This window comes from Tachyglossus aculeatus, chromosome X4, assembly GCF_015852505.1.
Source record: "Tachyglossus aculeatus isolate mTacAcu1 chromosome X4, mTacAcu1.pri, whole genome shotgun sequence".
In the NCBI taxonomy this organism is placed as follows: Eukaryota; Metazoa; Chordata; class Mammalia; order Monotremata; family Tachyglossidae; genus Tachyglossus; species Tachyglossus aculeatus.
Window position 1 is genome coordinate 25,063,294 of NC_052098.1, and position 13,493 is coordinate 25,076,786.

Consider the following 13,493-nt stretch of genomic DNA (forward strand, 5'->3'; position numbering starts at 1 on the left):
GCATGAAATAAATCACATTTTTTGAGAACTGATATAAGCACAAATATAAAATACCAATGTACATACAAGTACACTCACACACATACACACAGAAATACCCTCTCTATTTGAGCCTAACCTCAGGACTTTCTTCACCTTCTAATAAATTATTAAATCATCACCAGGAATACATGTAAACACAGTTTTTGCTGAGTAGTAAGCAGAGTAACTTCACTGAGAAAATGTCAAATTTAATTTCTTTCTTTGCTGGTGGCAGACCTTAAAAATAATGGTCCAGACATGAATGGATTATTTTGGAAATTCAGCATGCCTTTTGACTCTATCCTAAATGACATTCCCATTAACAGTACAGTGTGGACCACTCTACTGTTAGAGAGAGTCTTTTCATCATCATCATCATCAATCGTATTTATTGAGCGCTTACTATGTGCAGAGCACTGTACTAAGCGCTTGGGAAGTACAAATTGGCAACATATAGAGACAGTCCCTACCCAACAGTGGGCTCACAGTCTAAAAGGAGAAGACAGAGAACAAAACCAAACATACTGACAAAATAAAATAAATAGAATAGATATGTACAAGTAAAATAAATAGAGTAATAAATATGTACATAAATATGTAAATATGTACATAAATATGTAAATAATAAATATGTAAATAAATAGAGTCTTTTGCAATGCTCTTACTCTTGGGTCAGAGGTTTCTGAACTACCAACATCAGTACTCTTCTGGAAGAGAGATCTGGCCTGGAATAGCTTTGGAGAGAAAAGACAGTGGAGCTGGGTAAAAACCATTTGATGCTACCAGCATACCAAATATCAGTAAAAAAAAGAAATGTTTGGCTGCCCTGAAAAGTTAATCAACATACTAAGATTACTCCAATCAGAAATACTGTGACCTAGTAGAAAGATCATTGGTCTGAGGGTCAAGGGACTTAGGTTCTAATCCCAGATCTGCCATTTGCCTGCTCTATGATCTTGGGAAAGTCACAATTTTTGTATGCCTCAGTTTCCTCATCCATAAAGTGGGATGAAATACCTGTTCTCCTTCCCCTTTGATCTGTGAGTACCATTTGGGGCAGGGACTGTGTATGACCTAATTATTTTGTATCTATCCAAGCACTTAGTAATGAGTTTGGTAAATAGGAAGTGCTAAACAAAGACCATGATTATCAAGCAAGTGCTCTGCACACAGTAAGCGCTCAATAAATAGGACTGAATGAATGAAGCAAAGGAGGGTTTTGTAGTCTGTATGGTAGCATTTAATTTATACTATACAGTATATCCTGTATATTGACATAAAGTCTAGACACTATAGCAGATACTACAGCCTAGCAAGAAAATTTCCTCATATAGTATGTACATGATGTCACACATAGGTCTGATTAACCACATTCACAAAGTAAGATTGATAACATCTTAATGGCAGTTCTGATCCTTGAAAGAAAACGTATGCTTATGAGAGGCAGCATGGCTTAGTGGAAAGAGCATGGGCTAGGGCGTCAGAGGTCAAGGGTTCTAATCCCAGCACTGCCACCTGTTAGCTGTGTGACTTTGGGCAAGTCATTTAACTTCTCTGTGCCTCAGGTACTTCAGCTGTAAAATGGGAAGGTGCTAGCATGATCCTAATGTACACATTTATGCTTATTTAGGGGCTCTGTCTTTTCTTTAATGATCCTCTATTACTTTTTCCTCCAAATTTGGCAAGCTCCAAAATGCTGAGGATCTTCTTTTTTAAAATTATTTTAAGAAACAAAGATCATTGTCCACTTTACAGTTCTAACCTCCAGGAACTTTTAAAATCAAAAATTACATACTCCCGATACAAGCTCTACAAACTTTCTTCTTTAATCTAGTTTGAAAAATACTACTCAGTACTGAAATTTAATGTCTCAAGTTATTTCATCATTTTGGGAAAAGAATATTGGTGAAGTCGGTCTCCTGCCTAAATCTCTTGCCATTAGAGCCATGCCTTACTGTAGTCCTGAGGATTTTTTTTTAAAAAATATTTAATAAAATGCCCTGCTACACTGGTGCACTGGGAGTTTAGGGGAATATAGAAAGTCGGAAAAGTCCCCAAGATCCACAAACTTCACCGAATTACTTAGTAAAAAAAGTCATAGACCAATAATCGATCAATCAATGGTATTTATTGAGAGTTTATTGTGTGCAGTGCACTGCACTAAGCACTTGGGAGAGTACAATACTATAGAGAAAGAGGAATAAGTTAGGTTAGCTACTCCAAGAAAGACATGTGAGCAAGGAAGATCATTTGATTACTATAAGCAAGGGAAAAGACTTTGGTTTCACCAACTACACATCCCAGAGATAACAGCAATTAGGAGGGGAGAAGTAATTAAAAGCCTCAAACCTCCTTTAGCAATGTAACGATATGGGCTAATATTAATCTTTTGAGCCCCACCTCGAACCAATCACATGAATACTTGGATAAGGGTGTAGACAATGAAATATATGAAAGAAAAGACATAAGGATGAGTTCTTTGGGTGGGCTGTGAGTAGATGATCTAGCCCCCTCTCATCCTTGCTAAAGGACGCTGAAGGAGACATCAAGGAGGACTTGCAAGTGGCAGACTGAATGGAGCAAACGCCCCTCAAGAAATCAAGCAATCAATGGTATTCATTGAGAGCTTACTGTGGGTAGAGTACTGTACTGAATGCTTGGGAGAATACAGTAAAAAAGAGTTGGTAGACACAATCCTTGCCCTCAAGGACCTTACAATTTAGTGGGAAAATAAAAATGGAAACCAGGTTGGTTCCTCAAGGACCATGGACTGCTAGGACTAAGCAATTCTGGTTGAATTTTGGTTTACGCAGGCAGTTTTTCCCATTTAAAGCTCTCTAATATCCTGATAAATTAAGCTGTCTCCACTAACCTGGTCTTCATGTTGATTGGTGAGGAGGGGAGTGGGACCTGAATTCCAGAGGGACAATTACTGGGGAGGGAGAGTGAGGGAAACTCACAGTCTCTCTGTTCTGGCAGCTCCCAGGGTTATCTGGGAGGTTCAACCCACTCTGGACTCTCTGACCTAGAATGGGGATTGTTATATTTTCAGCCAAGTGGTTTTGGCAATGTCCAAAGGGGACTTGGTCAAAAAGGAGGCTCTGAAGGTGAACTCCCACAACTTGCCCTAACCCCTTATGCAGCTCGAGATAGCTCGAGAACTTTGGAACAGGGGGTTGCTTGAGTGACCCCTCCACAAAAATGACCCACTGGACTGCCTCGAAGATAGGGAAGACCTAAGGGAAATTCCACCAGGTCCCATCCTGGTCTCCTTCCCACTCACCAATGCCACCACGGTACTACCAAGTACCATACGCCACCTGTGCCATCTCAGTAACAATTTGTCAGTGCTTTGTGACGTTGGGCCAGTTAATTTCAATTTCTTAAAAAAGAGATTGCCAAAAAATCTTTAGTTGGCAGATAAGACACTAGAAAGGGAAGGGCAAACTATTGTTGTGATTGAGTTAACAGTAAGCAGCACTTAGATTCAACCATAAATTTAAATTATACTCACTTAGAGTTTGAAAGATTTATGTTGCTTACATCACTTGGCTGGTGGGAACAAAGCCAAGGCTTTTTAATCAGTGGTATTAGTACCACTAGTGGAATTTACCAGCAATCATGTGGTAGCCAAAGTCCTTAAGTAAATAACTGTAGTGTTTGCTTTACTAAGGGAAGATAGGGTTAATCCCTTTCTTAATTGGTTGGCTTTAGGAACAGTTAGATTTTCATTAATGCAAAGGAATCACTTATGTTAAAGTTCTCAACCATCCCTCTCCAACCCTGTTTTTTCCTTTCTAGGTACACAGGCATTTCACACTCCATGTCTCTCAACTGAGAACAAGCAGATAGAGGGTTGCAGTATTTTGGATTGAGAAACACCTTAATCTCAGAATAATAGTTGTAAAAACCTCAACAATGATAGACTGTCAATGGAATTTCATTAGCAGAAACACACTGACCTCAATGGGTCAGATTAAAATGGTAAGTTAAAGAACTTCCCAAATACACCTCTTAATAGCCCAGGTGGCAGTAAGAACGAGGGAATGGGTCGAGGGATAGAATCATCCCAAAATGCATTTTATTAATCAGGTGTGACTTTTGACAATAAGAGACCCTGGGAAGACCCAGAAGGGCTTCTAGTTCATAGAAATGAAAACACTAGTTTTAGTTGCATTCAAAGTATTAGTGTTAAATGTCAGGTTTGCCATGTGCGAATTCAAAGTCAAAATTCTCTACAGAAAAATTTATTTAGAAAATACTTGAGAATATATCCTCACCTACATGCAATAAGCATACACTTAGGTTTGTTATAACGTGTTTTCATTATATGATTCAGATAAAACACGATGGATGCACTGGGGAACATTACTCCCCCAACAAGAGTCTTATTCTGTTATAACACAATCCACAAGTTGGCGGAAGTAGATTTGGTGAAGGAAAAAATGATTGTGAGCACTCATGTAGTGTGATGCTGATGAACATCCCAGCCTGTGCCTCAGCCTTACTGTACTGCACCAATCCAAACTTTGTGTTTCTTTGTGCTTTTGCACTCTCATTGTACTTAAAATATCAGTGAGTGGCAAGGGTGTTTAAGCATTCTCCTAGTGGTAGGCATACAGGACTTGATATCAAAAAATTTCAGTAATGGCGGAACGTTTGAACCATCTACCGCCTTATCCCTTAATTCCCACTAAATCAACAGCTTCTCTAAGGTTATTTTCCCATACCACAAAGTTATGGGATAGGGTGGATAGGGATTGTCTCTATTGCTGAATTGTACTTTCCATACACTTCGTACAATGTTCTGCACACAGTAAATGCTCAATATGACTGAATGAACAACCCCTAAGCTATAAAACCACTGTACGATACAATTCCCTATACTGTAGTCTCTTCTACTATATGCTACTCCTTCCACTCCATTTCAATAGCCACTACAACTTCCTATGCAGCTAGGCAATTAGTGCTTTCTGAAATCTAATATAAACCATGACTCATAACCCCAATTTTGGAGAATGATGTAAAACTGCTGTAGTGAGATGGGATCCCCAAATAGCATGCTAGGGGAGAAATTGTGTCTACCAACTCTAAGAAAAGCAGCATGGAAAAAGCACGGGCCTGGGCGTCAGAAAGTCATGGTTTCTAATCCAGGTTCTGCCACTTGTTTGCTGTGTGACCTTGGGCAAGTCTCTTCACTTCTCTGTGCCTCAGTTACCTCATCTGTAAAATGGGGATTAAGACTGTGAGCCCGATGTGGGATAGCGACTGTGTCCAACCCAATTTGCTTGAATTCCCTCCCCGAATTTACTACAGTACCTGGCATGCACTAAGCACTTAAAAAATACCACAATTATTATTACTATTATGTATTTTTCTCTCCCAAGCACAGTGCTCTGTATATGGTAAGTACTCAATAAAAACCATTAATTTATTGATAAACCAGGATAACACTTCAGGATTCTCCAGCAACTATTCCACTCTCAGAGCTCCTCCTGTCACCTTGCTGTTCTCCGTGTAAAGATTATGCCTTGACGCTGACTTTTGGGGAAAGGAAAGTCACTTTCAGAGATGCCATTACTCAGGTGGATTCAGGACCATTTGGTAACAGTATTGAAAACTGTCATCACATGACCTAAAATACTAGTGTGCTGGGCCCACTCAAATGAAGGTAGTAGTACTAGTAATACTAAATAATGAAGTGCATGCTATGTGCATAGCACTGTAAAAGGGGCTGGGAAAGAACAGAAAGGGTGGGGATTAGTCCCTGGTCCTCAGGGGGCTCACAGTCTAAAAATTAAGATGGAAAGGGGACTGGTGATGGACACAAAGGTGAAACAAAATACCAAGACAATGTAAAGGCAGACAACAAAGATCAGTATGGCACTATGTGTACTGGAGCACTTAATCCAGATCCATTATAATAAAATTCACTTACTTCCTAATATTTTTTGTCAGTTTAAAAACAAAGCTGGAATTGGCTGTTTCACATAGATTTGGATTTTATGTTTGGAAATGAATATTGGCTTTTCCCTCTGCACCCTTGGCCACACATATCAACTCCAAGAGTAAAGATGGCAAAGGAAAGAATGTTCTATCTCCTTCCACAGCTTTGCGGGTGTAGTTATCATGACAGTGATAGGGTGACAGTGAATCGGTAATCTAAAAGCTACAAAGTAAAAGAACCTAAATTGACAAAGAATGAATGAAATTTGCATCATAACCTGTTCAGCCACAAAGTCGTTTTTGCTAGAACTAAAATTCGTCACCACACCATGAAAGCTAGAAAGGCCCCTTTGTTATACTGATTTGCCTTAAGCAGGGAAAGAAGTAGTCCATTGTCACATCTAGAATAAACACACTTCTTCTTTCTTTCAAAAGGCTAATAATAAGCACTTTCTATACCTAAAGTCAATCTAGCTTAGTGAGATAATATTTTTGATGATTTGGAAGACACATAGGGCACCGCTTGGAAAAGAGAAAAACAAGATGCAAGAACATCTTGAACAAAGGATTGCTAAGGCTCAAGGAGAATATAACTGTATCAGCAGTATGACTTAGGAAGTGAAATTAGATAAAAGACAAGTTTGACGTTGAAAAATGACTAAAGCCTGCCTTATCCTCCTTTGGGTAAACCTTTTACCCTGAACCACCTGAGGGGTTTGATTCTTGTATTTTCAATATCTGCGATGCCTAATTTATCTAGGCTTTAAGTAAGTTAAGTTTACATACTCCCCACCACTATTACATAATATCACTCTCCCCCCCCACCCCCCCCACCAACCGACAGCTAAGTGGTACAGCTTCATTTTAATGGAGTGATGTCATCACCAGTTTGGGTGACACAAGAGCTTGCTTATTGTTTTATAGCATTTTATTTTCCCTCTATTAAATGTTTATTAAAATAACACTAGAAACACGACATGGGAAAATTGAATTGGTGCTTTCTTCAGATTGCATAAGTATGCAAATGTGTGGGAAAGTTTTGGTTCTCTCTTTCTTTAAAATAGGACACTGTATTATTTGGAACTCCCTTCTTGCCAAACCTTGTTAGGAGGCTAAGTATGTGAAATGTTAACTGCATCACTGTTTCTGGAGTTCCTTATATCTATGTAGTCAAATCTTCCACCTTACCCTCATGGGGAAACGAAGTCAGATCTTTCAGAATCAAATTGCCAGGAGACAGTGGCTATAATTTTTTTAAAATCACCAATGTTTTATCTTTCATATCATAACATCATTTTCCCATTTTGGGCATTATTTCCTCACCTATTCTGCAAAGAAAACCTGCTAAATTCACTACTGCTCCTTCCACCCACAGTCTTCAAAACTAAAGCCACTGAATATGGATAGTAGCTATGAAACTGGTCCCTTAATTCTCTCAACACTTGTTACTGGGTCCGTTAAAAAATAAACCCTATATAATCAAAGGGCCACTTTTCTTTCAGTGACAGAGGAGTAGATTTTTAAAACCTAACATCTGAGTGTTGAAATAAGAGGTCAGTTTGGATTATGGCAAGATTGGCCCATGACTGAGAGGAATTAGGCTGAGAAGAACAACTTATTTTTCCACAGGCCACCTCGAAGATGAACATTGCTAATCACTATGGACAGGTGGGGCATTCAAGTCAGTTTGTTCAAGGAAAACAATGCAAATCGGCTTCCCCTCACTCAAACACTGAAGACTATCCTTAAATCACCTGTGTTTTAGTCTCTGCCACTTCTCTGGCAGGAGAGTCTAGTGTTTTATTATCTGCCAGCCAGAGGCCACCATAAATGAGGGCTGGGATAACCATACCTAACCTTTCAGCCCTGAGATTAAGTTTGTTGTCTCTCCATTGCCTAGGGGATTTAGAGTTGCAAAGGTCACCCCTGGGTTTACCTTCATCTCTCCTGCTTTAGGAACAGTTGGCCCATATGCTGCCAAGTCGCCAAACTAGTCACTGTCAAGATTTGTTAACTTTCTACACTGTGTTTTCAATTAGGTAAATAAAATGTGGTAATTCAATCAAGACTGCATAATGTGTTTTTGATTTGTAATCTCATTTAAATTAATTAACTGACTCAATCCTTGTTGAGTTTTTAAACCGCTCTACTTAAGCAGAGGATCACTGGGAGAAAATCCAGTTTTCCTAAATCTGAAAGCGAAGCAATAACTACAATATTCCCCTAGAATCAACAGAATGAAATAAAAGCGCAGTCAGGGGCCATTTTCCAGCTTTCGCCGGGCATAATTCTGACTTCTAGAAAAACTAGTTTTCTCTCTGGAGTAAAACAAACCAAAATATTATTTAGTCAAAACATTTATTTTCCAATTTTATAAAGAGAGCTTGCTCATTTAAACAGTGTCATATCATTTCCAGCTGTGGTGGTGTACATTTTTTAAAGTCACTTTCAAGATTAATTTTCTTTCGTATTCTGAAATAAATGCTTCTTATACCTCATCACATTGGCTGATCTCTACCCTGATGTAGTTTCAGGGAGAATTTACCATTCTAACTGGCCACATGTGGATAATGTGAAAGAATAAAGTTTCTTTCCAAAATCTATCTGGGATTTTGTAAGAAGAGATGAGAATGATTGCTCAGTCTTGCCATCTGGGAGATATTGTGGATTTAGACTATACTCTAAAATAAACAATGTTAGTGGAAACCATGAAACCTGCATTTTATAGTAAGGCATGTAGGGCAGCAAAGGGAGCATTTGTGACAGATATCTCTTGTAAATGAAAATCAGAATAGTATCAGGATACACAGCTTCCAGAGGTAAGCTGAAAAAATGGCACAGACTTTCTGAACGAATGCTCTGATTTACAAAACTTACAGATTCCCTTGCAAATACAGCTTGTGAAAATGGAATTGGGGGAATATTTTTGGAGCCCTCAAAGCACTAAGTAGTTATTAGGATTTGAGATCCTTTTCATAAGCTTTTATATTCAAAAGCTCTCAGTATCATACATACTAGATTTCACTCATGCAGGACTACACATTATGAGTTTATTTTTTTCTGTCATGGTTGTTCATTCTAAGAATTTTGAATGACCACCCAACGAATGATGTTGTAAATGAACTAAAGTGATATAATGTATTCTTTTTAGCGATCCCTTTCTATAAACAGAGGGGGAAATCACTGAATAAAAAACGAATCTGTAACAAAAATATTCAAAATATCTATCTTCTCAGAGTAAAGAAACTCAAACTAAACTACTCACTTTCAGGAATTGCCTTATAGCATAACAAAGAATTAAAGTAACTAATTAGACTAACAAGAATAGCTTATAGTACCACTAGGTATGGGTGGCTCCTATGCTCTGTGAAAGCATATCCACATTGTTGTAGGTAATTAGGACACAAATAGAAGCTTCACATTGCTCTAAAACACTTCCAATGACTTTTAGCTCTAGACAATGAAGGACCACCCGTTCTTTCATTTATTTTCACCAACTGAGAAGTTTCATCTTAAGGAAAACTTGAAAACTTGGTTTGTAATACTCGTGCCTTCACACAATGTGATGCGTAATAAAAATAATAATAATTGTGGTATTTGTAAAGCACATACTACGTGCCAAGAATTGTAGTATATATGCTGGGATAGACACAAGTTAATCAGGATGGACACAGTCCCTGTCCCACATGGAGCTTCCTGGGTGGGAGAACAGATAGTTAATCTCCATTTTGCAGATGAGGAAACTGAGGCACAAAGGAGTTAAAATACTTGTCCAAGGTCACAGCAGCAGGCAAGTGGAAAAGGTAGAATTAGAACCCACGTCTTCGGACTCCTAGGCCAATGCTCTATGCATGGGCTCTATGCACTAGGCCACAGTACTTCTCTGTATACAACCACTTCTTCCACTATCACACTGTGCTCTGTCCAGACAGTCTTGCGTTGTTGGAAGACCAGGTTTTTATATAGATTATTTTTATAGATTTTTTTTATAGACACTTCTCGCCAAACCGTGTAGTGAAAACATGCTTTCAGGAAGAACTAATTAGGATAGAAAGCCCAAAGACTTGCTCAACCTTTTTATCAGGATTCTATTCTGTACTGACTTAAAAAAGCAGTTTGGCTGTTCAAAAACTGTGCTGGTATTTGCAAACGTCCAAATGTTCCTGAGTTTGATTGGGGCATAAACGGGCATTTTTACTCTGAGTTAGGTTATCTTGCCTTTTTTTCTCTGATAGAAGTTTTAGAGTGCATTTCTGTCTTTTCATATGTGGACATATATGTGTGAATATGTCCATGAATCTGTATGAAATCAATCGTGTTTTAGTGAGTGTTTACTGCGTGCACATGTGATGTGCATGTGATATTTGTACATAGTTGTGAGGGTCTCTAAGGATGTATGTGTGTGTGTCTCTGGACGTGGACAGCCACATAAGGATGGATATCCATAACGACAGATATGAAGGACGGGCAGTGATGGAGATGATAAAGATAGAAAGAGAGATAACGAATATAGTGAAGAAAGAGGGCTCTGGTGGGAGGGGAGCAGCATGTAGAAGCAGAGAAGCAGCGTGGCTCAGTGGAAAGAGCACGGGCTTTGGAGTCAGGTCATGGGTTCAAATCCCGACTCTGCCAATTGTCAGCTGTGTGACCTTGGACAAGTCACTTAACTTCTCTGGGCCTCAGTTACCTCATCTGTAAAATAGGGATTAAGACTGTGAGCCCCCCGCGGCACAACCTGATCACCTTGTAACCTCCCCAGCACTTAGAACAGTGCTTTGCACATAGTAAGCGCTTAATGAATGTAATTATTATTATTATTATTATTAATGGGAAGGGCACGAGCCTGGGAGTCAAGGTCCTGGGTTCTAATTCCTGCTCCACCACTTGTCTGCTGTGTGACCTTGGATAAGTCACTTCACTTCTCTGTGCCTCAGTTACCTCATCTGTAAAATGAGGATTAAGACCGTAAACCCCATGAGGGGCAAGGATTGGGCACAATATGATTATCTTGTATCTAATCAAGTGCTTAGTACAGTGCCTGACAGCTAGTAAGCCCTTAACAAATCACTAAAATACCTGATGAAAATATCTGGAAAAGTGATCGAAAATAATGATATTGTTGATGACACATAAAAAAATTAATATCAGTACTGAACATGTATTAAGTAACCTTAAAGTGTTGGGTGCATTTTGCTAATTGATGCTGTGGGTCCCTGAGGCAACAGTTGTAGTCAGACTTGAGAGTAAATAACTGGACATGTAGATAGTTGCCTATTTCCTGCAATAACAAATTTTGCTTGTGCTTTTGGTAATGGTGGTTATAGTACTTAAGTCCTTACTATGTGCCAAGCACTACTCTAAGCACTGGGGTAGATACAAATTAATCAGGTTGGACACAGTCCCTGTCCGACACGGGGCTCACATTCTTAATGCGCATTTTACAGATGAAAAAAATTGAGGCCCAGAGAAGGTAAATGGCTTGCTCAAGGACACACAGCAGACATGGCGGAGTCGGGATTATATCCTAAAACCTTCTCTTGCAGGGGTTGAGGTCACAGTAAAGACCGGTGAGAGTGGCAACAGTTCCAGTTTTGGTTGTAAGGGCTATTTTGGGGGAGGCAGAGGCACCGGGATGCAGGGAGGGGCAGAAGACGTTAAGAATTCAGTTCCGTCCATTCTTCCATCTTCCAATGGACCTCCTTCACCCTTTCTCTTCCAGCTTCTCGGTCCCTTTTCTTCAGGAACTTCTCCCTCCCTGACCTCGCTGGTGTGTTTTCTGTGTCTGTGTCAGGGTGTCTGTTCCTGTCTCTCACTCCTGCACGAACTGGAGTTTTCCGCTAAGAATAAAATGAATATACAACATTCCGACAATTTAGGAACCATTATACGCCATAACGATCCGCAGGGTAATCTAAAACCGCCGATGCACCGTATAGCACGTTAAACATCCTTTTCCCCTGCTTTGAGGTTATCCTTTCCATCATGTACGTTAAATGATGATGAAAACATGGAAAAGGAGTGTCGTGCTCAAGGTCATTTTTTCCCTCCAACCTCTATCATTCCAGATGCTTTCGACATCCTGTCGAGATCCTTTTATTCTCCTACTCTTTTGGTTTTTGTGTTAAGAACCAAGCACTATACTAAATTCTGGGTAGACAGATAATAATCTGGTCAGACCCGGTCCCTGCCCGACATGGGACTCACAGTCTAAGTAGGAAGGGAGTACAGGTATTTATGCTTTTCACAGTTCTGGCAGTTGCCTAGCCCCTCAAGACGTCTTCCTGTTCTCGCTCTCTCTTTAAAAGCTCTGAGAAGCTGCTGGGCTGCTAGATTACTTAATTTCTGGGATCTGTCCAGAAACTGCCTAGAGAAGGAACCTTGAAGTGCTATCTGTCTATTCAGTTGCTATGTGGAATCAGAATTTCCTGAGTTATGTTGGAAGCAGGCCTGATAGCACTGAAAGCGACACATCTTGATTTAAGGTGAATTCTCCTGTGAATTCTAAGGGCTCAGAAAAGAAAAATATAGAAATAGAACAAAAACAGAAGCAGTGTGGCCCAGTGGAAAGACCACAGGCCTGGGAGTCAAGAGGACCTAGGTTCTAATCCCGGCTTCTCCAGTTGTGTGACCTTGGGCAAGTCACTTAACTTCTGTCTGCCTGGCACATACTAAGCACTTGACAAATATCATTTTAATAAGACAACAAATTAATATGTTCTAGGTTTCGTAGCATATTTTTGTCTGGAAAGGAAACTGGAAACTGGAAGAGAGGTAAGCGTTGCTAGCATCCCTTGGCAGTGGTTTCTACAAGGGAGGTTACTGGGCTTTTTAAATCAGACAAAAAAAAAAAAATTTCTACAACCTCAGTGTTTGACCTGTTATGCTTTTTTACAATCCTACCTGCTGAACTGTGGTGAATCCCACCTAATATAAAAAGAATAACAAGTCAAGTAGTGGTCTGTTTAGAAAAATATGAATTTGGAGAATGGTTTCAACCTGACAGCAGGTTGGTCCAGTATGAATAAAGCCACCATGTTCCATCAGCAAGAGATACCACCTGATGTCGAATTTTTATTTTGGATATTGATTTTCATATATCAAGGTTAGTTTTTCACAGTTTTATGTGTGAGTAAAAAATGAACTTTCCACATTATTTAATAAATATATTCCATTTTCCTATGATGATTTACACCGTCTACAGATGAAGGGAATGGGTGAAAAGGCAAGTAACTGAATCAAGAAGACTAATATTTCCTTTAGAATGATCAGAGAAATAGTGTGGGGTAAGCACTGCATCACAATTCACATAAAATTGAAGATGTACAGAGAAATTGTAGCTTCCAAACGTCTACAGATGCTACATTTCAATTCTAGAGTATGTCAATCTATCAGTGGTATTTACTGGGTACTTACTCTATGCAGAGCACCATAGTAAGTGCAATGGAGACATGCACCCTGTCTTCAAGGAGCTTATAATATACCACACCACCTTTGCATAATACTCAGCATTAAGTGTCAAGGGGCAA

General features: G+C 39.4%; 1 protein-coding gene across 7 annotated transcripts in view; it reads right to left on the reverse strand.

Annotated features, from left to right (window-relative positions):
- Positions 1 to 13,493, reverse strand: part of NFIB (nuclear factor I B) — a 232,837-nt gene that overhangs the window by 108,338 nt on the left and 111,006 nt on the right. The gene's annotated exons all lie outside the window — the stretch shown is intronic.